Source organism: Eptesicus fuscus, chromosome 19 (assembly GCF_027574615.1).
Source record: "Eptesicus fuscus isolate TK198812 chromosome 19, DD_ASM_mEF_20220401, whole genome shotgun sequence".
Classification (NCBI taxonomy): domain Eukaryota; kingdom Metazoa; phylum Chordata; class Mammalia; order Chiroptera; family Vespertilionidae; genus Eptesicus; species Eptesicus fuscus.
The window spans coordinates 29,279,244-29,305,348 of record NC_072491.1 but is presented as its reverse complement, the minus strand read 5'-3'; the positions used below and the strand labels follow the sequence as shown (position 1 = coordinate 29,305,348).

General features: G+C 39.5%; 1 non-coding gene across 1 annotated transcript; it reads left to right on the top strand.

The window, feature by feature from the left end:
- Nucleotides 1-11,505: 11,505 nt before the first annotated feature.
- LOC114232149 (small nucleolar RNA SNORA13) lies at nucleotides 11,506-11,603 on the top strand. Its single transcript, XR_003618196.2, has one exon. It is a non-coding gene; the product is annotated as a small nucleolar RNA SNORA13 (small nucleolar RNA).
- Nucleotides 11,604-26,105: the final 14,502 nt, after the last annotated feature.

Here is a 26,105-nt window from a genome sequence, read left to right as displayed (position 1 = left end):
AACCAATGGGGAGAGAAATGATCTCTCAGGCAACTGGGTCCTAGGGGATAGAGTATATTGTAGGTTGAATGCGGTGCCTTAAAGTTTCAACCAGGTGTGAAAGGTTCTGCAGAGTATCTGAGGTTCAGAAGGCCTGAGCTCATTGAAGGTTTGTTTCTTATTTAATCACATGTTCTGCACCGAGCATAGAGCCTGCACAGACTATTTGCTCAATAAATTGCAGTTGAATGAACGCATGAGTTTATTGAAAGAACATTGCACCACAGTAAGAATGCTACATTCTGTACTAATGTTCCCATGGAATTATGAAACTTACCCTGTTAGGTTCTAAGAAGTAACTAGTAATGGTTTCCTTATTAACATTTATTCAAAACTGGTTGGACTCTTTAAAGTATCTGTCTGAACCATCCCTAGAAGTTAGTGGAAGGAGTAGACAAGCAGGAGGTCGGAGGAGGAGCATTCACATCCAAGCTCTGCTACTTGCCCCACCACGACCTGGGCAAATTGCCTATTACACAGGGTTAAGATGAGGATGAAATGAGATAACGCATATTATTGGGCTTTGCCAACAATATTCGTCTCAAGAGTCGCTAATCCCATCAGTCTATTATTCACATCTCAGGATGCAGATTTTAATATCACCTGTTCGGTCACAACCAGTACACCTGACATATGGGTAAGAGCTCAGAGTTCAGACTCAGCCAGAGGTGTCCTTGGACATGTTATGTAAACTTCCTGGCCCTCATGTTTAACATTTGTAAAATAGAAATAATAACAATCTCTAGCAACAGATGCAGTTGCCAGGAATAAATAAAATGAGGCAAATAAACTGTTTAACATCGTGTCCAGCACATTTAAACACACGATAAACAATGTCTGTTAATGTTCCTCATGCTTCTTCCACCTCTTCATGGGACTTCACTTATAAAACACAAATTGAGGGTTAAAAGAGGGCAACTGCACCTTATTAAAAGCTTGAGGTCCTTCTAAGCATGGAGCCCAGTTCTCCTGCACAAGTCACACGCACCCATGAAGCCAGCCGACTGATTTCTCCAGCATCTTCTCATCTTGCACTGTATAAGAAGGAAAGTTTTCATGTTGGCGTGCAAGGCCCTACGTTATCTGATTCCCAAGCAGCCAGTTTCCCTCTGACCCTATTTCCTGCCATTCATCCTCTCCTTTCTTCTGCTCCAGCTACACTGTGATGATTTCTCAAACGCACCAGGGGCTTTGCATGTGCTCTCCTTTCTTTCTGTGATGCTCTTCTCCACGTAGCCAGAGGGCTTGTTTCATTTTCTCCAAGTCTTCACTTCAAATCTCCCTTTGTGTGGCCCTTTACCTCCAGCTTAGTCATCTTCATTTGAGTAGAGACCCTCTCTTCCCCTTACTTACACACTTCGTTCTGGTCAAGAGAAAGAGGCCTGATTCTTTTGCCTGTCTACCAAAAGCTCCTACTCAGTTTTTCCATTCAAGGTTCTACCTTGTTCTGTGGCTAACCTGGGAATAACCTGTGGATAACCTCCCCATTCTGCAGAGAGCTCACACACTTCCCACTAGGCTCTTAGCTTATCCAGTAGGCTCCAACACAGAAGCAGCATCCTAATATGCACTAAATGTTAACATGTGCCAAAAAGATTCACATCAGGCGAGTTTAGAGGGAAAGCAGAGTTTGTTAGAGTTCACCTACGGTTGTTTTTATTTTCTTATAATCCAAGTTTAAGGAGGAAATATATGGACTCAGGATAAGTAGGGAGTACAAAAAAAGTCAATATTAAATATTTTGTTTCACTTGATTTGACCCTGAAAATGTGGAGGTGAAATAAAGAATTAAGGATACTACTTGTGGTGTGTTACGGACTGAATCTCTGTGTCCTCCTAGTCTATGGTATTTTATTATAGCAATTATGTTGTACCCTATGTTTTTCCAAAACAATTGCCATATTAAGACCTCATGACATGTTTGTGAAAGAACACAAACAGACATCCTATCATAATATCAAAAAAGAGAGGGAGAGTCAAACAAGACTAAGATTTTGAAAGACTCAAAACACAATTCTTGTGAGATAAGTTAATTCCCCCCCCCCACCCAAAGCTGTAGAGAATCTTAAAGTATCCTATATAATAAAAGGCTAATATGCAAATTGTCCCCTCTACTGTGAGTTTGACCAGGGAGCGGGGCCGGCCAGCCAACAGCCCTCGGCCCCTCCCCCCAGCCGGCCCAGCCCAATCGCCCTGATCAGGGTGGGCTGGCCAGACCCCATCCATGCACAAATTTGTGCACTGGGCCTCTAATTTAAAATAAAAGAGTGACATGACTATTTTTTTATTTTAGGCTGACCATTCTGTTAGCAGAGTGGAGAATTATAGGGAAATTTTATATTAAACTCTTTATAATTTTTAATATTCCATCAACCCTCCATGTATATAAAATAGGAATTTTAGGGGGATATAGGCAGGTTTAGGGAATTTTTAGAATTGGGGATCCATGAAAAAAAACCCACAGGTCTACAGACTGAGAGAAGTTACATTTCCATAAGACAAGGGAACTGGGAGTAACAAAAAGTCTATATTTACAAAATAAAGAAGGAGGAAGAAAGCCCAGAAGGAATAGAAGAACAATGAAAGAGGAGGTCATCACATGTCCCATGTGATGTTTGACCTTTAAACTCAGGAGTTACTATAGTAACCAATTCAAAAAGGAATACTGACCAATCAGAGGGGATATCAGGACACAGGAAATGCATTGGTTATAAAGCGGGGAAACAGGAAGTCCATGGGACATTTTCCCCCTCCCCATATGGGAGTCTGTACTGTGAGATTCTTTCCCCTTCCCCATGTGGGAGTCTGTACTTGTTCTTCAATAAATCTCCACCTTTGCTATACCACCTTCAGTCCATGGCTTCATTCTTTGACTCAGATGAACAAAGAATCTGGGAACACCACGTGTTCCAGTCCAAAAATCACGTATCATATACACTCTGTACTCAGAGCCTAACACAGTCTCTGGCATAGTAACAGGTATTTGATAAATATTCTGGAAAAACATTTCTCAGATGAATAATCTGCACCTCTTCTGAGAACAATTAGAACTATAACAGTGGCTTTCAAAGGGCTAAAGCTCCCAAAACAGACACTTCTGAAATGCAAAAAAAAAAAAAAAAAATAATAATTAACAAAAATTGCATAAAAAGTGGAGAAGAGCATAAAAGTGGAGAAAATATAAATTATGTTTTTCGAAATTTGGAGCAATATAAGAAATTTAAAGTTTGGAAGTAATTAGGGAAGGAGTAGATGAGTGCTAAGGGATACAAATACCAAAAACGATCATTAGTGGAATTCGGAGGGTTGAATTACACCAATTAATTTAATTTCCAAATTGGTATAGCAACACAAGCTGAGTAAAAGAAAAGAAAATAGGATGCAGTTTAGGGTCTAAAATAAAGTGTCTACCCAAGATTCCTACTCAATTCTGGGAACACAGGTTTTGATTTGATGTAGTAAAAGAGGGAGCCCTGGGTTTCTTTCTGTATTTCATAATAGTCATCAACAGCTAAGTGCGTTTTGTTTCTCAAGTATGTTAGTGAGTCATTTAGGTCTTAAAATGCATTTTTCTGTAAGAAAAGAAAACGTTCAATGGTGATTAAGTCCCCAAGTCAGTCAGTTAAAACCTGTTTAACCCTGACATAATTGGAATGTTCATTTGCAATAAAAAACAGAATACACATCATTTCCATATGAGGACTTAGACAAATTTTAAAATTACTACAGTATTGACTAAGAAAGAGTTTTATTTATTTTAGATGCTGGTACTTGAGAGGGAAGTAAGAGAATTAAAAAGCATTCGAACCCCTTCAGAATAAGGAGCTTAATTTCTCCCCTCACCCTCCACCTTGAGTGTGACCTGCACTTTAACAACTCACTGCCAAAGAATAGAGTTTGAGAAGGGAGGGGGAGTAAAGAAATGTTCCAGTGGAGAAACTGGCAAACATTTCCTTGGCTGTAGTCAACATTGACAGTGATAAATCATGTTGATAGCAGGTATCCCTAAAAAAATGGAATGAAGACAATTCTCTGTGGTCTTTCCCCTCCCCCCCCCCCCCCCCAAAAAAAAAAAATACCACCTATGACCCTAGTTTCAAGTACCAGGAGTGGTCTGAATTTTTAAAATCAATCACTTCATTAATTCAACAAATACTGATTGCACACTTCCTAGTGTCTGAAACTGTGACCTGTGTAGCTGCCCGCAGGAAGTGAGCATAGTGGTGCCTTAAGTGAGCCTGGACTTTGACATCCAACTGGCCACAATTTCTTCCTGGACTGGAATGCTTACCTTGGGAAAGTGGTTTCTTTGAACAGCATTCTCTGAGCTTCACTCTTCTCAACTAAAACTATATTTGAGATATTATTTTTCTTTTTGTGATGGCTGTGAAAATGCTTTTAGAATTAGAGACAAAGTCAACAATATGGACAGTAAGTTGATATATATATATATTTATATATTATATATGTATATACAGTAATCCTGGCACCTGGGAGATGAGCATAAAAAGTGGAGAAGATATAAATTATTTTTTCAAAAGCTTTTAGTCCAGTCCAGGCAAACAGGTACACATACTAGTAATACAGTATGACAAACATATTAGCAATATGTATAAAAGATAGAATAAGAATTCAAGGTCAAGTATAATTGAACTCCTGGAATCAGAGATACCTTTGCAGGGAGATAATGTTGGGTGAGGGTTCCTAAAGAATTAGCAGAGTGCCGAAACCGGTTTGGCTCAGTGGATAGAGCGTCGGCCTGCGGGCTCAAGGGTCCCGGGTTCGATTCCGGTCAAGGGCATGTACCTTGGTTGCGGGCACATCCCCAGTAGGGGGTGTGCAAGAGGCAGCTGATCGATGTTTCTCTCTCATCGAAGTTTCTAACTCTCTATCCCTCTCTCTTCCTCTCTGTAAAAAATCAATAAAATATATTAAAAAAAAAAAAAAAGAATTAGCAGAGCAAGTAGAATTTCTAAGAATAAAGAGGCATAAAACATATAGCATATTTACTAAATATCTGAAATTAAATTTCATGAAAAGATAAAGACAAGATAACTTTCGAAACCATGAATCTAAATGGAATATACTCAAGATGATTAGTGAAAAAATAAGTCCACTGAAACCCTTAAAAAAAAGTGATGTTTATCTTAAACTCATACCTACCTCTAACCCTAATTCTAACTTTACCTCAACTCTAACTTTCTTCCTAATTCCAACACTAACCTTAATACAATTAATCATAACCCTAATACTAACACTAACCCTAAACATAACCCAAACCTACCCTGACCCTAGCCCCTAATCCTAACCCTACACTAACCCAAAATATAACCCTAATTTGAGCCATCACCAACATCTTGTGTTATAACATAAAAGTTCCTGGTATTGATATGAGCAAATTCTTTCCACAGCACTTGACCCCCTACCTTTAATCCTCCTCTAGATTGGCTCCCTGAGCTTTAAAGGATCACAGAGAGCAGATCCTTAAGTGCCCGAGACCCGTGCTCACCTCCTCTCTCCTCCTCCTGAATCTTCTGGCAGCAGGAGCAGCCTTTGGAGTCTGAGGGAGAACTGGGCTGGGCCTGGATCCAGAGGCTGCTGAACTCTTTTTCCTAATTAAGCTCCCAGGTTCCTTGAGGAAGAGTATTAGCGAAAATGGAGGTGATTCATGCATGCTTCAGAAAATATGAAAGCAGGGAAGGCAGTGGAAATGGAAATTCCCTTTTGTTTGTCTAATGAAATTGGAAGTAATTGAAAAACCCAGTGGCTTTACATTTCAACTTTGCTTCTTCATAATTTAGATGTAGATTTAAAGTGTTTTTAATTATTCTGATAGAAAAGATATGACTAAACAAAAATTAAAATGACTAATGATGGAATAATTCTCTTTTCTCTCATATGGCACTTTCAAAAAAAAAAAAAAAAGCAAAGCAAAGCAAAGCAAAACACTCAGCCAGAATTATAATAGATATTTAATGTTTTAGTGCTTCTGCTGCTTCCAAAATATATGTTATAGATAAATTGTGAAAAAAATAAACCACTTGTCAGAAAGAATAAAAATGTGATAGTCTTTTACCTAAACAATCTCAGGAGAATTTGAATTCAATTGAACTAAATTAAATCATGACACAATTTTTAAGGTGATAATAAACAGACATTAGTAAAGCATCCACCAAAATATATAGATGTTATTTTGAAAAATGGAAAAATCTTAAGGAATTGTATAAATATATTAAAAATGTACAGAGGATGGATGTGAATAATTAAATTAAATAGCATAAAAAGCCTAGCAAAATAATTTCTCTACTCAAAAGCAGTTTTTATTTTCTAAATTTACAAAGGTTACGTCTGATTGTCTGCTGCACATAGGAATAAGAACAGAGAGAATTGTGAAAGGACTCTCAGAAGGCAGATTCAAATGAGAAATTTGGCTCACTTAAACTTGCTAGGGATACATATTGAATAGTGTGTGAACTGCCCACCCATAATAGCCTCCCCAAGAATTTTAAATTCCCTGGAGTTAATTACTGAGTAAATGTCACATCATGTATTCAACACAAGAATGTTATTTAATAGACAAGTTATAACCAAAATTGGCATGTGCTTCATTCACAGAGACTCTCGTTCTGGTTGAGCCCTGGGTATCATTAAGTCCAAGGACACTGAGGTCAGTTGGACTTTGTTCTTTGCTTTAAAACCTTGGAGGAAGTAGAATGAGTTCTCTGAATCAAGAAAATGGGGTGTGGGGTGTCTACAGCTTTTTTCATAGGTTATAGTTCTGGTACAAGAGGTACTTCACGGTGAAAAAGAGGATCTGGCCAGGGTTGGGGTTAGGAAAGTCAAGACTTGTTACTGCTATGGTTTTAGCATCAACAGAGGGAACAGAGACATAGCTCTAGATTCCTGAATCTTGTGTTGCACTTGAATCCTGAAAATAATCTAGTTGATAATAAAAATTAGTTGAAGCCCTGGAGCTGGCTGGTAGACCAAAGTGTTGTTGCCCAGTCATCAGTGGGGATAGTTATGCTTCCAACTGTGTTGAACACATCAGTATAAAGACCTATAAGAGATGAGGAATGTGGAAAAGAACACAATGATCTTCACTCAGAAACACTGGATCAATAACCATGCAGCTAGCTGCTAATCAGAGTCCCCTGGGGTATCAGGGTAGGATTTCCTACTCTTAGCCACCCAGGAAAGGGCATGGCAAATCTTAAAAAGGGATCTGTCTATGGCTGTGCTTTTCAAAGTTATAAATAAGTCAGGTAAAACCAATGAGTGAAATAAACTTGTATTTTGAGGATTTAAAAACAAAAATTGAGGCGCACAACTTAGCTTGTTGTTCTGACAAACACATTGTAAGCAATCATTGAAGGTTCCCACAACCACAGAATTTTATTGACATAAGTTCACCATTAAGAAACCTTGTGTAGTGTTCATTTTTTTGTTATATTAATAAAAACTGTAATGTGTAGAAAGTGGATATATTCAAATATATATTGTTGGAATAGACTCAAATGAACAAAATTCAATATCTTGTGGCATTCTACCCATCATCTAAATGTGATAAACAACAATGATAGTAACTTTCTTGTACAGTAATGGCTAAATGACAGGATCAAAGTTGTTAGATTAACTCAATAAATACTTGCTAAATGACAGGATCAAAGTTGTTAGATTAACTCAATAAATACTTGCCATTACAAAAATACTTTTATTCCTCTACAGATCTTTTTACCCTAATAAATTTTAAAATCTCCTGACTAATGGTTTCCTGAATAGATAGAATTTTTAGAGTGATTTATTTACTAATAATGCCTCATAGTTAAATATATACAGACATATGTGAGTATCTATATACCTACCTTCTTATTCAGAGTCAGATATATTAAATATTTATATGAAGAGCAGAAAGTGTAAATGCAGAAAGAGAAAGGGCCTTTTTCTTTGTTAAAAGTGGATAACCCATTCTTCTATATGTGCCTCTTCTCTCCTTTTCAAATAAATCCTTTCTAGTTATTCATTCAGTTGATTTTCCCAACACTCTATTCATATAAACAACTTGGAAAATACTCTCCTTCTTAATGGCCTGGAACTATAATCTCCAAGGACAATCTCTAAAGTTAGAGATGGAAGTTGCCACCCTCACTCCTTGATCAAAATAAAAACGATATATCTGAATGTGTTTAAGGTCAAATATTCTGCATGTTGTTGATCCATAATGGATGAGCACACTGATTAGACAGACAGGTGTGGTAAAGGCCAGCTCCTTTGCCCCAAGAAACAATATAGTTACTAAAGGAAAGTATTCTTTATCCATAATGGAAAATAAGATTAGTCAGGGTTTATTTACCCATGAAAATTCAATATGGTAGGAAGAGAATTGACATTACATACAATGAATGAAAGCATAGTAATGCGACCAGTAATGCACACAGCTAGTCACAACAAAGAGGTTTATATAATGAGTACTGATACTAAGTAACGAGACTATACTCCCCGGATCAGAGTTAAGATACGTACCAGGCCCTACAGAAATTATATTTCTGAAGAACTAATATTATGCCATTATTTGTCTACTTGGATCCTTCGAGGAACCACTTGAATTATAACGTATTAATTAGGACACACACAGAAAGGAGAGGCACTTCCAGGAAGAACTGGTGACTTTCTGTTGGGAGAAAGGATACAGCTACAGAAGATGGTCAGTCAATAATGATTCCTGAGTGTGCATGAGCAAAAAGCTTTCATCTTAATTCTTAAATTAGTGTTATCACACATAAATTTTGTATTAAGCAAACAACTACTGTGATCACAGAACAAGTCAGGACAAACATTTGGTCTGGGTCTGGGTCTGATATTTGAACGTTCCCAAGTGTATGTAGGACACTTCAGGTATATTTTTCCTAGTCAATTTTCTGAAACCTCTACAATTCTTATTTCTGATCATAGCAAGAAGCAGATGCCAAATCTTATGAGAAAGGCTGTTCACAGGGTATTTCTAGCCTGCCTGAAAATAGGAAGTGCTAGAAATTTCATAGGAAAGTCAGTTCTTGTTAGCTTTCAGATTCAATTTTTGCAGACCAAACTGATTTGGCTAATTAAAACCTGAGAAAAATAATATCATAATTATTTTAAAAATGGTAATAATCAATGTGAGGAAGCAGTAAAATATAATGAAATGCCACTAGAAAGTAGGTCAGAAAACCAGAAATGTCTTTCTAATCCTTAAATTTACTGTGAGACCTTGGACAAACCATTTAACGTCCTTTAGCCTCAAATTTGTAATCTTTAAGATGAGAAGGTTATGCTAAATCAGTAGTTCATATATTGAACTGCCTCAAAATAAATATTCTGTGGATGTTAAATAGCAAAATCATAAAAATGAAGATGCTATATTTGAAAAGAGGGTGGTTGTCACATAGCATGTGTTCAATGAACACTTGTTGAATGATAGACTCTCAAACTCTGTAAGAGGCAGCTGAAGAACTCCACAGGGTATTTGGCTAAATTGTTTTTAAAAATTTAAATAAAAAGTAAAGGCCTTTTCTGACAGAAAGATGCAAAGAGAAATAGGGAGAGCTTTAGGAAAACTACAGCTAAAATGAAATAGATGTATGACTCTTCCTTAGATATCTGGGAGGTTGCATTCATTAGCATGCTTTGGTTGCCAAAAACAGAAAGCATGATGCAAGCTGGTATGAGCAAACCTGGTAATATATTGATGAATGTAATAAATCATGGTAGAGCCCCGGCCGGTGTGATTCAGTAGAGTGTTGGCCCACACACTGAAGGGTTGTGGGTTTGATTCCCGGTCAAGGGTATGTACCTGAGTTGCAGGTTCGATCCCCAGCCTCAGTCAGGGTATGTGTGGTGGTAACCCATTGATGTGTCTGTCACACTGATGTTTTCTCTTCTCTTCTCTTCTCTTCTCTTCTCTTCTCTTCTCTTCTCTTCTCTTCTCTTCTCTTCTCTTCTCTTCTCTTCTCTTCTCTTCTCTTCTCTTCTCTTCTCTTCTCCTCTCCTCTCCTCTCTCTCTTCTCTTCTCTTCTCTTCTCTTCTCTTCTCTTATCTTCTCTTCTCTTCTCTCTTCTCTCTCTCTCTCTCTCTCTCTCTCTCTCTTTCTCTCTCTTTCTCCCTCCATTCCACTCTCTATAAAAGTCAATGGAAAAACTACCCTGGGGTAAGGATTAAGACAACAACAATGAAATAATAATAGACCTAGCTTCAGGAGAGGCTTGATCCAAAGGTACCAGGTTGCTAAGCGCAGGCTTTCTTTGAAGTTCTTTCAGCATTGGCTTCCTCTCTGTGTGCTCATCATCTCCAGGCCCACTCCCCTCCTGACAGTATCGAAGCTGCAGCAGTTCAGACCTTAAACCCATAGCATACTCTGCAGAGAAAGAAACTCTCTCTTTTCTGATAGCTCCCCCAAAAGAAAGAGGTTCCTTCTTTTCCAGAGGCCCCTCAGTGAGCATCTCAGTCTCATTGGCCCAAATTGCAACACGTGTTCATCCATAACAAATCCTGGATGAATGGAGCACGATTGAGCCATAAAGGCTGACTTCTGTGGGGCATGAGGGCAATCCTATTCAAATGACACAGCTGAAAATTTATGGGAAGAAGAGGAGGAGAGGCCTTCCAACAAATGTCCAGTTAGCTATTAACATTATTAATTTAATGCATTGCTCTATCTACCTAATAAAAGAGTAACATGCCAATTGACCATACCTTCATGACGCCCACCAGCCAATCAGGAGTGAGTATGCAAATTAACCCAACAAAGCTGGTGGGTTGATTTGCATACACAGGCGCTGAGCGGCTGGGGTCAGAGCGGGATGCTTGCATCGTCACCATGGCAATGACGCAGGTGTTCCACACCACTCCAGCCGCTCTGGGCCTCTAGGAAGCATGGGAAGGCAGAAAGGCTGCTCTGGCCAGAGCGAAGGCACTGCTGGCAGCCAGGGGAAGGAAGGCCCATTCTTGCACGAATCTTCGTATATCGGGCCTCTAGTTTATCTATATAGATAAAGTAAAGAATTTTTGGAGAAAAAAAAGTGTGTCCACATATTGTCTTTACTCATTCATCTCATCTTATTAAAAGCTACATGGATGATCAGCTTCTAGGTATAAGGACAAAGTCTTAGATAAAAAAGTTAAGTATGAGCTAGCTTGAGTATATCAAAAATATACACAGACAGCAAACTCACAGCATGACTCTCCATTTGTTCTTTACTTACACATCAGTCTAGTAAAGTACTTAATATTGGCCACGAATGGATTACATATTAAAGAGCTTTAAACTCTAATATGTTATTAATGTGTTGTTTTGATATTCTTCATAAATAATTATGATACCCTTATAATTCACATGAAGAAATCTGGGAAATAAAATGAGAATTTACTTGAAAAAAAAGAAGCACACGGAGAATAGGTGCTGGACAAAGTAAAAGCAGATTCGCAACTAGTGACTGTGGTGTCAAAAAAGGCGTAAACTACACACTTTGCAGCCTTTACCTGCCCTTGAATTTGATGTCTTTGGTGGAAGAGCTGTGTAAGTAACAGCTTAAAAAAAAAAAATAAAAGCAGATTCGCTGATAGAGCTTCATAACAAGGAGTTCACTGTCATACTCCATTAATCATCTGTGTGGGGGAGAAAAAATCCAAACATGCTTGCCTTGGGTATAGCCCAACAAATTCAAGAGGCAGTTAGCAAATATGCTCACTAATTGCAAGAACGAATCCCCACTTCACCTGAAACCCAACCATCCTGCTCATGCCCTGAAGATGAACTAAATTGCTATTTCTAGTATTCATCCTACAAACCAGGAAAAAAATCATTGGCTGCTGTCTATGACTTTCTCCAAGCCACACAGGCAATAGATACCGCCTGAAAACCTGCTTTTTGCTCCCAGCTGTATTAGCTGTCATGAGAAGAGAAGGGAAAGATTTAGGATTCTTGTGGAGAACTTTTAAATTTAATTTAATTTTATCTATTTTATTTTATACAAATATTTGTTTGGTCTAAAATTCTACAGCAGGCATAAATATCTGGCTCTTTGAAGATATCAGTTGGCTAGTGAATGGCAGGTACTAACTGAGGAATAATGAAAATAGCTGTTAAAAATGCAGGGAAAATATGTACTTTCCTTGAAATGTAGATCAGAATAGTGAGAAAGGAAGCTGAGGTTTGAACTGCATGGCTGCAGAATGTCCAATGTACATGCAAAAGCATTCTGCCAAGGACATGGAAAGTGGCCCCTGGCTGGAGAATGTTAGGGTCCCTGGAGGAGCCAAAATGTGCTCACAAGGGTTGAGTACACCTCAGTGATAACTAGGGCTGAAACAGTGGGCCTGATGAAGTTCCCACAACAATCTCGCTCCATCCATTTTTTTTTTTAATTGATATCAAAGAGGAAGGGAGCAGGAGAGAGAGGTGGAAACATCAATGATGAGAGAGAATCATTGATTGGCTGCCTCCTGCACACCCCTACTGAGGATCCAGCCAGTATCCTGGGCATATGTCCTGACCAGAATCAAACCGTGACCTTGTGGTTCATAGGTCAACTCTCAACCACTGAGCACACTGGCTGGCTCCATTTTTATGTGCATATATTGCCATTCTGACCTGCGAGAAAATTTAAAGTTTTGTTAAGGCTTGTTAAGAATCAACCTATTTCAAGTGACTAAAATCCTGCAGATTTCAATGTTACGGTTTTGTGGGGAGCAGTATGGGTAACATCCATGTTGACACATGAGACCCTGGTTTCTCAGCGGACTTGTGACTTACCAGTGAGTGAGTTCTGACAACCCATTGAATCTCTCTGAGCCTCAGTTTTCCCATCTGTGTAGTAGAGATATTTACACACTCTAAAGGGCTTTTGTTGCTTTTCAATAAAATGTGTACGAAGTGTCTGATGCACTATCTGGTGCAAGGGTGTTTGGGAAATGCTCAGTCCCTTCCCTTTCCTCCTATATGTCATTCAAATACAGATTATTTTCTGATTTTGAGCAATTTGTGCCAGGATGAGATGAAGATAAAAGCAAAGCAAAGAGCCCAGGTGTAGGGAGCAGCTACAGTGTTTGGACAGGTTCAAGCCTTGAACTGATGAGAGGGCACAGTCCTCTCATGGCCACGTTCGAGTCCCAGCTTGAAGGGCAGGGCCCTCCCAGCACAATTATAGCCAACAGCTGTAGTTGTGAGCTTGAACCTATGGTCCGAACACGTGACCCCACGTGCCTAAGTGATAGAGGCTGCAAGTAAACAAAGCTTGATCAGGTGCATGTAGGATTGAAACTCATGAGAATGTTGTAAACATCTTGACCACGCCCTTACTTTGCCTTGTGGCATCTGCTATAAAATAAAGACACGGCTTGTGGGTGCGGTCGCTGTCTCTCAGAGAAGCAGCATCCCACCGAGACCCAGCTTTTGTTCTCTTGTCTGTCTTTTCTGAGCCTTTCACCACCCCCACTCAGGGTCACCCTTGGCCGTGCCGGCGCGGCACACCCAGGTGTGAGATTTATTTCATTTTTTGGATGGATTATGTGGATATTTCAGGACAAGAGAAAACCCCTGCTTTATGTTTCCTATAAATGAGCTAGTTCTTGAACTATTAGCTTTCTTACTGGTTCATAAACCTCTTGGAAGGCAGTTGAGAGAGGCAGTGATGATTTGAGGGCCACACTGAGCAAGAACAGCTGAAGAGGAACATTTCAGGTTTGAACAGCACTTTACATTTTGTTCATGTAGCAAGCACTACTAGAAAAAATAAAATTAAGCAACACTATTAAGATCCTCTTCAGTGTTGGAGTCTCAACTTATTCCCAACTCTGCCTTCTTAGGTGGCAGGTTCCTCTGAAGGTCAGGATTCAGGAAGTTCACAGACACTTATCAGGCAGGCCATCACCCTAAAGCTAATCATTCTAATCTTTATATTAATTGTATTTATTTTATTTGGATTGGCCTGTGTTAGGGACGGAACGTTTGTGTCCCTGCAAAATTCATGTCGATATGTCCATCCCTGAGCCCCCAATGTGATGATATTTGAAGTTGGGGTCTTGGGAGATAATTAGGGTTAGATGAGCTCATGAGGGGTAGGGTCCTGGTTTAGTGCCCTTATAAGAAGAGACAACAGAGATCTCTCTCTCTCTCTCTCTCTCTCTCTCTCTCTCTCTCTCTCTCTCCCTTCCCCCTCTCTCCATGCACAGGGACTGAAGAAAGACCATGTGAGAACACAGTGAGAGGGCATCCATCAAATGTCTGTTATTTAAACCAATAGTTTGTGATATTTTGTTATAGCAACTCAAGAAGACTGATACAGCCTATATTTTTAAGATGTTAGAGTAATAGAAACTCTCACTTTCTAAAATGTGTGTTACCAAATTTGAATCTTTCTACTTCTTGGAAATTTATTACTGAATGAGGTGTATTATATCCAAAGTCCTCAGCCTGACACTAGAGGCCCTCCATGATCTTATTTCCAATGAATTTCTAGCCAAATTTTTCCTCTTTATCCCTGTGTTCCAGGCAAGCCAGGCTGCTCCCTCTTGCCTTCCTGTGGCATATCCATTTGCTCCCAGTATTCCCTCTACCAGCAATGCCTTTTTCTCATGCCTGGTAATCCCAAGGCTACCTTCTCTCAAATGCTTTCCCCATATCCCTTTCCACTCTAAAGTAAAACCGTCTCAAATGCAAAATACCAGAAACATAGCCTGAGGGAAAGGGGGGTAGGTAGAGGTGGACAAAGGGGGGAAAATGGGGAAGGAAAGAGACTGCGTGGGGTGATGGGTGCGCGATGCAGTGCAGATGATGCTTTATTGAGTTGCACACTTGAAACCTGTATGGTTTTTCTAACCAATGTCACCCCAATAAATTGAATAAGAAAGAATTTGTTATAAGAAAAGCAATATGTATGCCAATACCTCCTCTCCCGCATTAGAGTGGAACTGCCCCACTTCAGAGATAATATATATAAGCCTTGCATTCCTCTTTTCAGCACAATATTATTTGATGAAATGAATGACTGAAAGCTATATAACATTATTTTTTGTTCTCACATTTATATTCTCTGGGTTTTGCCTGTGTATGTAGGAAAGAGAATGACTAAAAATCAAAATGAAAAAAAAAAACTAAATAAATTTTTAAAAGACCCCAGAGGACAGGTTTGTGGTTTCCTCTCATAGATGCAGCTGTTGACATTTTTCAAAGCTCAGGTGTGTATTGTATGTCTCATCTGTATGTCTTTTCTGCTCTCTTCAAGAGATTGTCAAGACATTCCCTAAAAGAAGATAGGAATATCAGAAAACTGTGGGAATTCAAAATTTGGGTTTAGAGTAATAATTAAGAATTAAATCCCCATGTCAATATTGAATAAAGAATGTTTTATAAGGTGAAATTGTGAGTAATAAGTTAAAATTTAGGAATTTTGTATGGGGAAGGGAAATAAACGAAATAATCGTAAATGAAATTATCAAAATAAATTTGAATTTATAGAAATCTTTAAGAATATCATTTTCTGAAGTTTAAAAATATGAAATATTCAGAGAGAAACTTAATTCAAGTTGCTCTTAAAATGGCATTATTGCTTCTCCTTTCTTAGACTTTCTAACTAATCATTGTTGTCTTTGGGCAAGGATAAATTCTTTTCTTTCATCAAAAGGTGGAATAAGTTTAATCAGGCAGACTTTAATTGTCCTCACCCACCCTTCATCCTTTTCTTTCTTTCACTCAGCTTCTCTTCCTTTTTTTAAAAAAAAAAAAACTTTTCTCTCCTCTTTTCTCTCCAACAGGTCACAGCTTGCCAGCTATTATCACCTTCTGAGACAATCCCTGGCAAAATGTTAAAAATCTTGGTGAGCTAATGAGAATTCTCGGTCTCCTCAGGCCACACTGTTCTTGCCCATTATGCCATCTGATTAGCTAGGCCATATTGAGGCACATGCTGGGTTCTCAGAAAACTAGGTCTTTAAATGTGATATAATTAATAGAGAACAGAATCTGGACTCGAAAACCTACATCTGAATCCCATCTCTGTGACTACCAGTTGTGTCACCTGATACAATCCCAATCCCACTGACCTTCATCTTCCTCACAGGGAAACTGGATATTAACAACCTCCGCTCAGAGGGGGCTCTGAAGACTAACTGAGAAAATACAAAGCTCTTGTGTGAGAGAGCGTTGTGTGCTTGTACAACCATGTATATGCCAATGTAACATTGGGCTCTTAATTCAAGAGGCTTCCACATTCCAAATTGCTACGGTGCATTCACAGCTTGAGAAGTAGAGGTAGGAAAATAACAACAACGAAAACAATATCCTTGATAATAATGCTGACTGCTGCTTATTAAAAGCTTACTTATCAGCACATGTTATTCACATGCTTTACGGGTATCATTTCAATAAATCCTCACAATAACCCAATGAGGTAGAAACTGAGGCTCAGGAAAGTCTGGGTCACAAGTCACTGAATTGTCCAGCTGGGATTTGAACCTTTATCTTATCTTACACCAAAGCCTGTGTTCTAGTAACGATGTGACCTGTTTATTGATAGCCATTCTGTCTTATCCACACCTCAGAGGTCTACTTCTGTCCCTGGGCAGGAAAGCTGGACCCACCCTTTCTCATGGCAGAGAGGAAGGCTCGTGCAAAGGACAATAGCTAAGAACCCCCTGAGGCTGCAGAAGTGGTGGTATTTTCTCAGTCATCAGTAGGACCAAATCAAGCCGTTTTGAGTCATGTATCTTGTCTTTAAGTTATCCCTGCTGAAAAAGCTAAAGCCAAGTATGACAAACCATAGTAGCTAACATTTTTGGCTTGACTGGTACATTCTCCCATCCCCTTTTCTTATATTTATAGCACCCCCTCTGTTTGCAGAACTCCTTCCCATTCCCCATTGCTGATGGAGCTATCACATACTGTGTCCCAAACTCAATCTCTAGCTGAAGGGTGGGCATGTGACCCAGGCTGGGCCTATAACAGTAACCCATCTCTTAGGCAACAGTTACTAATCTACGGTTGGGAACCTGACACAGGAAGGTCAATCAGAGTTCATTCCCTGGAATGACATTTGGACTGGGAAGAGATGAAGTCTCTTTATTCAAATGATGCTAAGTAGAGATGTTGGAAAATTATGAACCTAAGGTTCTGTCTTGCCTTCTACACTGGCAAAATAGAGAAAGCACATCTTCAATAGGAAATAATCAGAAGAAATTATGAGAAAGCTGAGAGAGGGAGAAAGAGAGAAAACCTGATCATATTACTTTTATTCCTAGATCCAGCCTTGCCCAAGGCCAAATCCACCTCTAGGTTTCCTAGGAACCCAAACAAAAAAAAATTTTCCTTTTTTGAGTTGAGCTCATTTTAATCGAAAGTCTATCTCTTGCAATCAAAAGAATCTTTAACATAGTGAAGAAAGCTAGAAAGCTTAGAGGTAGAGATGGAAATATATTAATAAATAGAAGATTTTATGAGATAGTTTCACTATTATAAACAACTTACAAGATAGTTCCACTCTAAGACAAAATACAAATTTGTGTACAGACCTATTGCAAAGATGGAGCTGTGTTTTCTCCCTGAACATTCCTCTAATTTCTACTTTAAAAAAGAAAACAGTCATAAGCTATTGGGGAAAAATACTCAAGTGACAAAACATTTTGATATGCTAAACATTCAGATATAAAGATTCTCTGTGTTTTTATTCTTACTGCTGGCCTGAGGCTTATAGAGAAACACTCCGGGGGAGGTATTTATTACTATCTTCATACCATGCACCAAAAACCATAACATAAAGCTTTCAAGTCAATTTAGAAAGTTATTCATAGGTGATAGTGGGCATCTTGAGGACAATTCTCAAAACTCTAAAGGTGAGTTTTGATCTCAGTTAAAGTACAGTCCAAACTGCAGTTTACTGAATCCCACTAAATTAACAACATGAAGCAATAGAAGACCAATTTCTACATTTTAAATTTTGCTTCTTCTCCCAGTGTGAAATGCTATTAAAGAATGTTTTTATAACCTAATGATATAGATCTTGATGCTCTGGCTAGGTCAGTGGTTGGCAAAGTCATTAGTCAACAGAGCCAAATATCAACAGTACAACAATTGAAATTTCTTTTGAGAGCCAAAAACCGACTTCTGCGCATGGGCCACGAAGTTTCAATCGCACTGTACGTGCACGCCCGCACGTGGTATTTTGTGGAAGAGCCACACTCAAGGGGCCAAAGAGCCGCATGTGGCTTGCGAGCCGCAGTTTGCCGACCACTGGGCTAGGTAAACAGGCAGTCATGTGAGATTTTATTGTTTTTTTGAAAAAAATAAACAACAGATTTCTGAGTAAATCAGACTTAATGAAGATAATTTACTTCATCATTTTTAGGCTTGGGACTGTATGTATTTACTCACTGAATATATTAGAGATTTTGGTAAGTGCATATGAGTACCAGATTTCAATTTTGAATCCTTTGAATTAGTTATTTGAGGCTACTTTGCTGACTTAAGTCATGCAATGTCAAGGTCGGTGAACTGGGTCAAAAGCTTTGTGATCTTCACCTCTTTGAATGTTAGGTACTTTATAGATAAAATTATAATATTGTGGTAAGTTGTCTATGCAGCCCTTCTAATCTATAACTTTCGATGAATACAAACACCAATACTAATCCCAAAGAATAGTGTTGTAGCATTCCTTTCGCTTGTACAAAATCAGCTCATTCTTATTTATTTCATAGTTCTGGCATTTAATAAACATGAACATTGTTTTTTTGTGGGTTTTTTTTTTTATCTAAGTGATCATAACAGTCTAGTTGATTTATGTTCATAAAATATAAGGAACATACTTTTCTACCACTATTCCAAGGAGAAATGCTGACATGTAATTCATTGATTTGACTTATGACAAAGCACATGAAGAAAACAGTAGACTCAAGCATATTTAAAAATGCTCACTGAAATTTGATTAAAATATATGGCTTTCTGCATGCTAGTATTTTAGTAAGGACTATTGTACTATAGAAACTGGTTCCAAAAGTTAGACAGTCTGCCTCTAATAATTTAAATAATTGGTAGAAGGGGAGACCTAAATATTCTACATATTTTGTCCCATGACTTTTATTTTATTTTATTTTATTATTATTATTTTTTTAATATATTTTATTGATTATTTTACAGAGAGGAAGAGAGAGGGATAGAGAGTTAGAAACATCGATGAGAGAGAAACATCCATCAGCTGCGTCTTGCACACCCCCTACTGGGGATGTGCCCGCAACCAAGGTACATGCCCTTGACCGGAATCGAACCTGGGACCCTTGAGTCCACAGGCCAACGCTCTATCCACTGAACCAAACCGGTTTCGGCTTGTCCCATGACTTTTAAATTGCCGAAGAAAGATAAGGCTTTCACATCCTTATCATGATCACAAGAAAGAAGAGAGGATCTGACCAAACAATTCATCTGTCAACTCTCCAGTGACGGCAAGAACCTGGCCAATTAAAACACTCTATAAACTATGGATTTCATCAATTTTATAGATTTTATAAGTGATATACAAAATTGTTTATATGAATGAGAATTTCCCATAGCTTCATTAACTTACATATGTTAGTATAGTTTGCACATATAGAAAATCATTTATTTGTCATAGCAACCCTATGATGTAGCTACTACTATTACCCTGATTGTACGGATAATTTGGAAGATGAGAGAAGGGGCATCGCTTCCACAGGACGCAAGCTCACAAGGGGCAAAGCCCAGTGAGGAAGTCTAGTCATCAAGCCCAGTGAGGAAGTCCAGCATCATGCCTCTCACCATGAGGAGGAGAAGAACCAAGATTGACTTTGGAGGATCTTGTGTGTTCACATCAGCTAGACCTTAGACAGTTTATAAATTGTATAATGGTTTCTACTGAATCCTGTTTAGAGGGAAATGTTAGAGAGTTCTTATTTTACCTGAGGATGTCCCTGATAGATGAGAAGAACACTGAAGCTGTATGTGAAGGTCACAGCAGGGGACATTTGAGCTGCCTAGCTAATGGGTAATGGACTCCAATGAACAAAGTACTCTCGTGATACAGGAGGACCTGGTGGGGAGGAGTATATGGCCTTTAATGTCAATGAATGTAGGCCAGAGGCATAAATGTCTAGAGCCTGGAGGATTATGCAAGACATTGCATTCTGTTGATCACTCATGCAATAAGGGACAGTAGCCCGGCGGGAAATAGATGTTCTGTGTCCATCTACATAAAGCCAGAGATTTCCTTCACCAATTAAGATCCCGAAGCCATATTCAAACTGTGCTCCTGGGAGTCAAGACGTGCAATAAGCAGATGACCGACACCAATAAAGATGGTGGCCAGGTGGGCAGAGGGGCTGTGGTGACGTGAGGAGTTAAGCGGCAGAAGGTCTAAGTGCTGACAGGTGCCGGGGTTTACATCCCTGTGGCTGGGAGGCTTGGGTCCACTTCAGACTTCACAGGCATCCTTTAGGGCGGCTTCAGCAGTGTTACCCAGGAGCCAGTACCCATTAATAAACTGCTAGATGGGAACAAAAAAACCAAAAGCAAAAATGAAGCCTTGGAATTCAGCCAGCGAACCTGCTCTCCTGAAACACTGTTTGCAACTTCTTTGCTGCTGTACATGTGATGCTAATGTGCAACTGTGGATTCCATAAGCAGCAACTGCAATAGACTGAACTGAAAATAGGGGACAGAAAACATAGGAGTATCAGCTGAGTACAGTCCACGCCCAGGGAAGGTGCACAGAGAGCAGCTAGACATGGGGGTTACCGGAGATGGTGTGACTTTTCCTTCTTTTTTTCCCTTTTCTTTTTGAAGAAGCAGAATCAAAAATAGCAACAAGCTCAGCAAACAGCCTCTACAGCTGCTCGGGAAAGAACAGCCTTCATTCAAATGCACTGCAGAAAATACAGCTGGTCACATTGGTCTTTTCAGCCTTCCTCGTGCACATATTTAGCAACACAGTCAGTGGCGGTATCTTGAATATAAAAGGCACGGATAGCTATCTGGGATAACTCCAGCTCAGTGAAGTTCTTCTTAAGGAGAACTTAACCAGTCCTTTTCCATTATGCCCAAATTCAATCCCCTCTGCCTGCCCCAGATTCTTTGTTTTAAAATAGAAAGGCGTGGGGCCAAAGTAGGTTTACAGTTGTGAGTACATGAAGCAGATTTTATTTTTGTGTTATTATTTATTAATTATTGTATTATTTTCCATACAAGCAACGGTAACCCTTTTGCCCCACCCTCTATGGAGAAGTCAGAGGATTGGAAGGTGAGATTTGGGCTGGTCCAGGTTTGTGACTATACCAAGGAGATGGATAACAGGATGTTTCCTGTATTTGTTCAGGGTTAATATTCTCTTTTTTTTAATGTACCTTTCAAGTTATCAACTGACTATTCTTAATTTTGAAGTGGAGTACATAGAGGGATGAGGCCCCCACCCAGTTACAGTTTGAGGAATGGACTCAGCAGACAGGCATTTAGTGTCACCAAAGCTGAGCAGCCTGCAGTAGTGGAGCCTGCTGAGGACACCAGATAATGGAGATGCCGGCCTCTCCTCTGGGAAGATGTTGACTCTCAGACATAGGCAGAGCTGATGCACAAATAATTTACAATACAAGGCAGAACAATTACATAGAAGAAAATGTAGGCACTAAACTCCTGGGCCCTGGTCTTAGAGAAGATTTTATGAATTTGATCCCAAAGGTAAGGGAAGTAAAGGCAAAAATAAATGAATGGGATTATACCAAACTGAAAAAACTTCTGCACAGCCAAAGAAACCACCAACAAAACAAAAAGGCAACCTACCAAATAGGAGATGGTATTTGCAAAGAACAACTCTGACAAAGGGCCTGCAACTGAGGTATGTACCCTTGGCAGGAATCGAATCCAGGACCCTTCAGTCTGAGGGCCGATGCTCTATCCACTGAGCCAAACCAGCTAGGGCTAAAAATATTTTTTTAAGGTAAAATGAATGAAATGCACGTGCGCGCACACACACACACACACACACACACGCACACGCACACACGCATGCACACGTACATGCACACACACCCCTGCACATTTTCTAAGGGGATAGAAAGAGGGAGAGTTTACACCAAGGAGAAGGAATCAAGAAGTGTGTAGGACATAGAACTGAAAGAATTAGCAGATGCTGACAGATGACTTTGAAAGAGGATGGTGGGAGGAGTAAACTTGAGAAACCATGAAGTCACTTAGTTCAGATATAAAAGAAAAAGCCAGAAAGGGAAAACTGAGCCATATGGAAGGTTTTTGAGCAGGAGAGTGGCATGGTTAGGGCTGCTGTTTCAGAAACTATCCTACATACTCAGATATTTTACTTTTTATTATTGCTGCCCTCTGAATGCAGGAAGACCAGTGAGAGAATTATACAGAATAAGTTTGGAAATGTAAGATTATTTCTCATAACCTCTTAGTAAAAAGATGGAATAAATTTCAAATTAAAATCTTTATTCTAGACAGACAAGAAACATACAGACAAAAAAAAAAGAATTATGATTGCAAAGACTAATAATGGTCCCAATGCATACAATGGTTCATCTAATCCATTCTGACAAAATTGGGAAGGTTTTTTTTATCCTCATTTTCAGAATGGGAAGCTCAGGATTCGCCTTCGGTGTCAGATCCTGGTCCTGTATGGTCATGATCCTCTGTGGCCTCCCACTAAGCCCCCTCATGTTTCTTCCTGGCTTCCTTCGCTAGCAGTTTGTCCCTTGTGTTTTGACATTTAAAAATATCTTCAGTAAAAGCATCAAACAGTCTGTCAATCCTCAGAGGGAAGGCAGGGGAAGGTTGGAGTGGGGGGTAAAACATCAACCAAAGAACTTGTATGCATGAATATACTAGTAAGCATAACCAATGGACACAGACACTAGCGGGGAGGGGGCATGTGCTGGGGAGTGGGGGTGGCCAATGAAGGGAAAAAGGAGCATATGTAATACTTTAAACAATAAAGAATTAAAAATAAATAAAATATCTTCAGCTGGGTAAGAAGTCCTTCACTACCCTTTATCTTTCTGTTTTTCTTCTTCGTAAATCTATTTTGGGAGACATAGCCTGCAAATGTAGTTGTCAAGGTAAACATTTCTTGTTAGAGAAGAAAAATCTTGAAGTGTTTTGGAACTGATTAGCAATATAATGTGGAAGGAAGACCAAGAAAACAGCCCAGAAAACTCCCACAGACCTGTGTGACTATCAGAGCAATAGCACAGGAATTATGGACAGAACTAGACTGGTGCAACTAGAGCATATATTAAAAGAGAGTTTAGCCCAGCCGGCATGGCTCAGTTGTTGAGCCTCAATCTAAGAACCAGGAGGTCACAGTTCGATTCCCAATCAGGGCACATGCCTGGGTTGTGGGCTGGATCCCCAGTGTGGGGAGTGCAGGAGGCAGCCAATCAATGATTCTCTCTCATCATTGATGATTATATCTTTTTCTCCCTCTTCCTTCCTCTCTGAAATCAATAAAAAAATATATTTTTTAAAAAGAGAGAGAGTTTAACTCTGAGGAACCCAGATAAACACTCACCAATCAGCACAATATCCTAACTTGACAGTCAAAGCCTCGCAGTTGTTACCCAGGCTACTCCTTTACCTACACTCAAATAGGTTAATTCAGTGGCCAATCCTCTGAGTTTTAAAATAGGAAAAATGTAGCTGACATAAATATCAAGTTTTACAAAGATTTCCTTTACATCAGAAAATGTAGAGAATAATGGTGTCTGTGTGAGCTATGCTCATTTATTTAATAGGACAGACTTATCAAAAACTCACCTTTCCTCTTCCAAAAGGTCTGAATGGACCTGAGACTAAGGAGCTGCAGAGTTTCAGACAAGGTCTTTTTTTCCAGACTGCCATGTGGACATCTGCACTGCTTCCTGTACCCTTAGTATCATCTTTACGCACCTTAATCAGATACTCAGTCATAGTGTGGCCAGGCCTTTGCTTCCGGGAATTAAGAATAATTTCAGTCCCAGTAAGTGCTGGTATTTCTTTTAAATCAGTAATGGAAGAGACATTCCTGGCCAGCATGGCTCAGTGGTTGAGCATCAACTTATGAACCAGGAGGTCACAGTTCGATTCCGGGTCAGGGCACATGCCTGGGCTGTGGTCTCGATCCCTAGTGTGGGGCTACCAGTAGCCAATCAATGATTCTTCTCATCATTGATGTTTCTATCTCTTTCTCTCCCTCTCCTTTCCTCTGTGAAAGCAATAAAAATATATTTTTAAGAAAATAATGAAAGAGATAGATTTTTTTCTTGAATTTCAAGCTTACCAGGGTTAATAATGAACTTCCTGCCAAGTAAATCAATATAAAAATAAGATTTGTTAGCACTTTAGCTGGAAAGCATCAGAAAAAAAGATTAAACTTGGGTAATAAGCTTGGAAATTTGCCTTTTGAAGGCCCTTGTTTTTCTAGAACTAAACACTCCCCATCAGGAGGAAAGAGAGCTCACGCCTAGCCTTCTAGACTTAGAGAACCAGGAGTCATCTTTACCTTATGCTGATCCAGTTTCATCCAAGACAGGAATAGGTGTTTGCTCCGTGGGTGTGAGGGAAAATCTGTGCCCAGTGGTAAAGTCCACCTTTCTTCTACCTTCTTAGGAGATACTCTCCTTTCCAAGCAGGTAGCTAGTGACCTCTTAAAGCTGGGGTCACTTGTGCCAGAGAAAATCACCTGCCAGACAGGACAATGCTAAGGTAGGAGTGAGAGAGGAAGCTTGATCTTTTCGGGGAGATGTTGATTTTTAAAAATGCCCAGTGAAAGGGATGATTCCTCCAAAACCATGAATCTTTCATTGTAGAGTTCCAAGCACCTGGGCATTGGGGCAGAGTTGAGTGGGTGTGATGGAAGGGTCCCTCGGGAGCCCCAAGCTGCAGAGGCAGCTGCACAACTAATTGACACACTTTTAGCCAAAAGCGGCAGCTTCAGGGGAGAGGCTGGTTCACGGGTAGGTCCTGGCAGGTACCTCAAGCTGCAGACACAACTGCAGCTTGGTGGGGTATGGGAATTGACATCCCATCTGGTTAGGGGAGGGAGAGCGACCACTCGGGGCCAAGCGGGCTTGCCTTGGAATAAGCAGAGATCCCGAAGAGTGGCTTCCGTTGGGCCTTTTGGACACTAGTGAATGGAACGTTTGCTTTTCCTTTCTCCCTCTTTTCCCAGGAAATGCAAAGCCATGGGCGTAGCTTGCAGAGCTTTCTGTAATAAATGTTCACAGGGAGAAACACTGTGCTAGACCCGCAGTCTTTTGCAATTCAGGATTAAGGTATCAGGAGTACCTTATAGGAATGCAGACACTAAAGAGGAAGGTTTAAAAAAAGGTGTTGTTTAAATATTTATTAAGTATGCTAAAGAAAATAAGAAGGCCCGGGGAAGACCCGAGGGCTAGAGTTGCCTGCAGCTAAAGTTTCTAAAGTGAGTCAGAAAAATAGTGTTTCTGAAGACATTCTGCTTAGAGGAGGCAGTCTGCATAGTTTTGGTAATATTTTTATAGTTAACCTACTTATGGGAAACTTCCCCCAAATGCATTTTAAATTCACTGTTGACAGTGTTTTGATAATTGGTGTGAACCTAAATTAAAATGCCTTTCCCCTTTTCTCTATCTATGTCTTTCCTCCTACAGGTACTATCTCTGCTCTTCTCTACAGATAATAATAGCATAATAATAGCATCCAGGTCTAGAGGGCAGCATGGTTTGGCTTCTGCTTGCTGGGGAGACATTTATTGTATAAAGTTATTTTATGCACTATGGTGTCGGGCTCTGGAATTTAACACTTTTAACATCTTATAGATGTGGGATGGTGGCTGTAATTCACTGCATTGTTCACTTAGCTCCTGAAATGGAAACAATGGAAATATAATAATGTTAGTGATACCATTGTAATTAGTCCTTGTCCAAAACCTTTTATAATAGAGGCTTTATCTAATCCACCACTTTTGACCATGAAATTTAACAGGTGACTCATCTGGATCTCTACTCCATGAGAAGTGAGATTTATTTGACTGAGATTTCTAAAGCTCTTGGACTCCTGATATTTC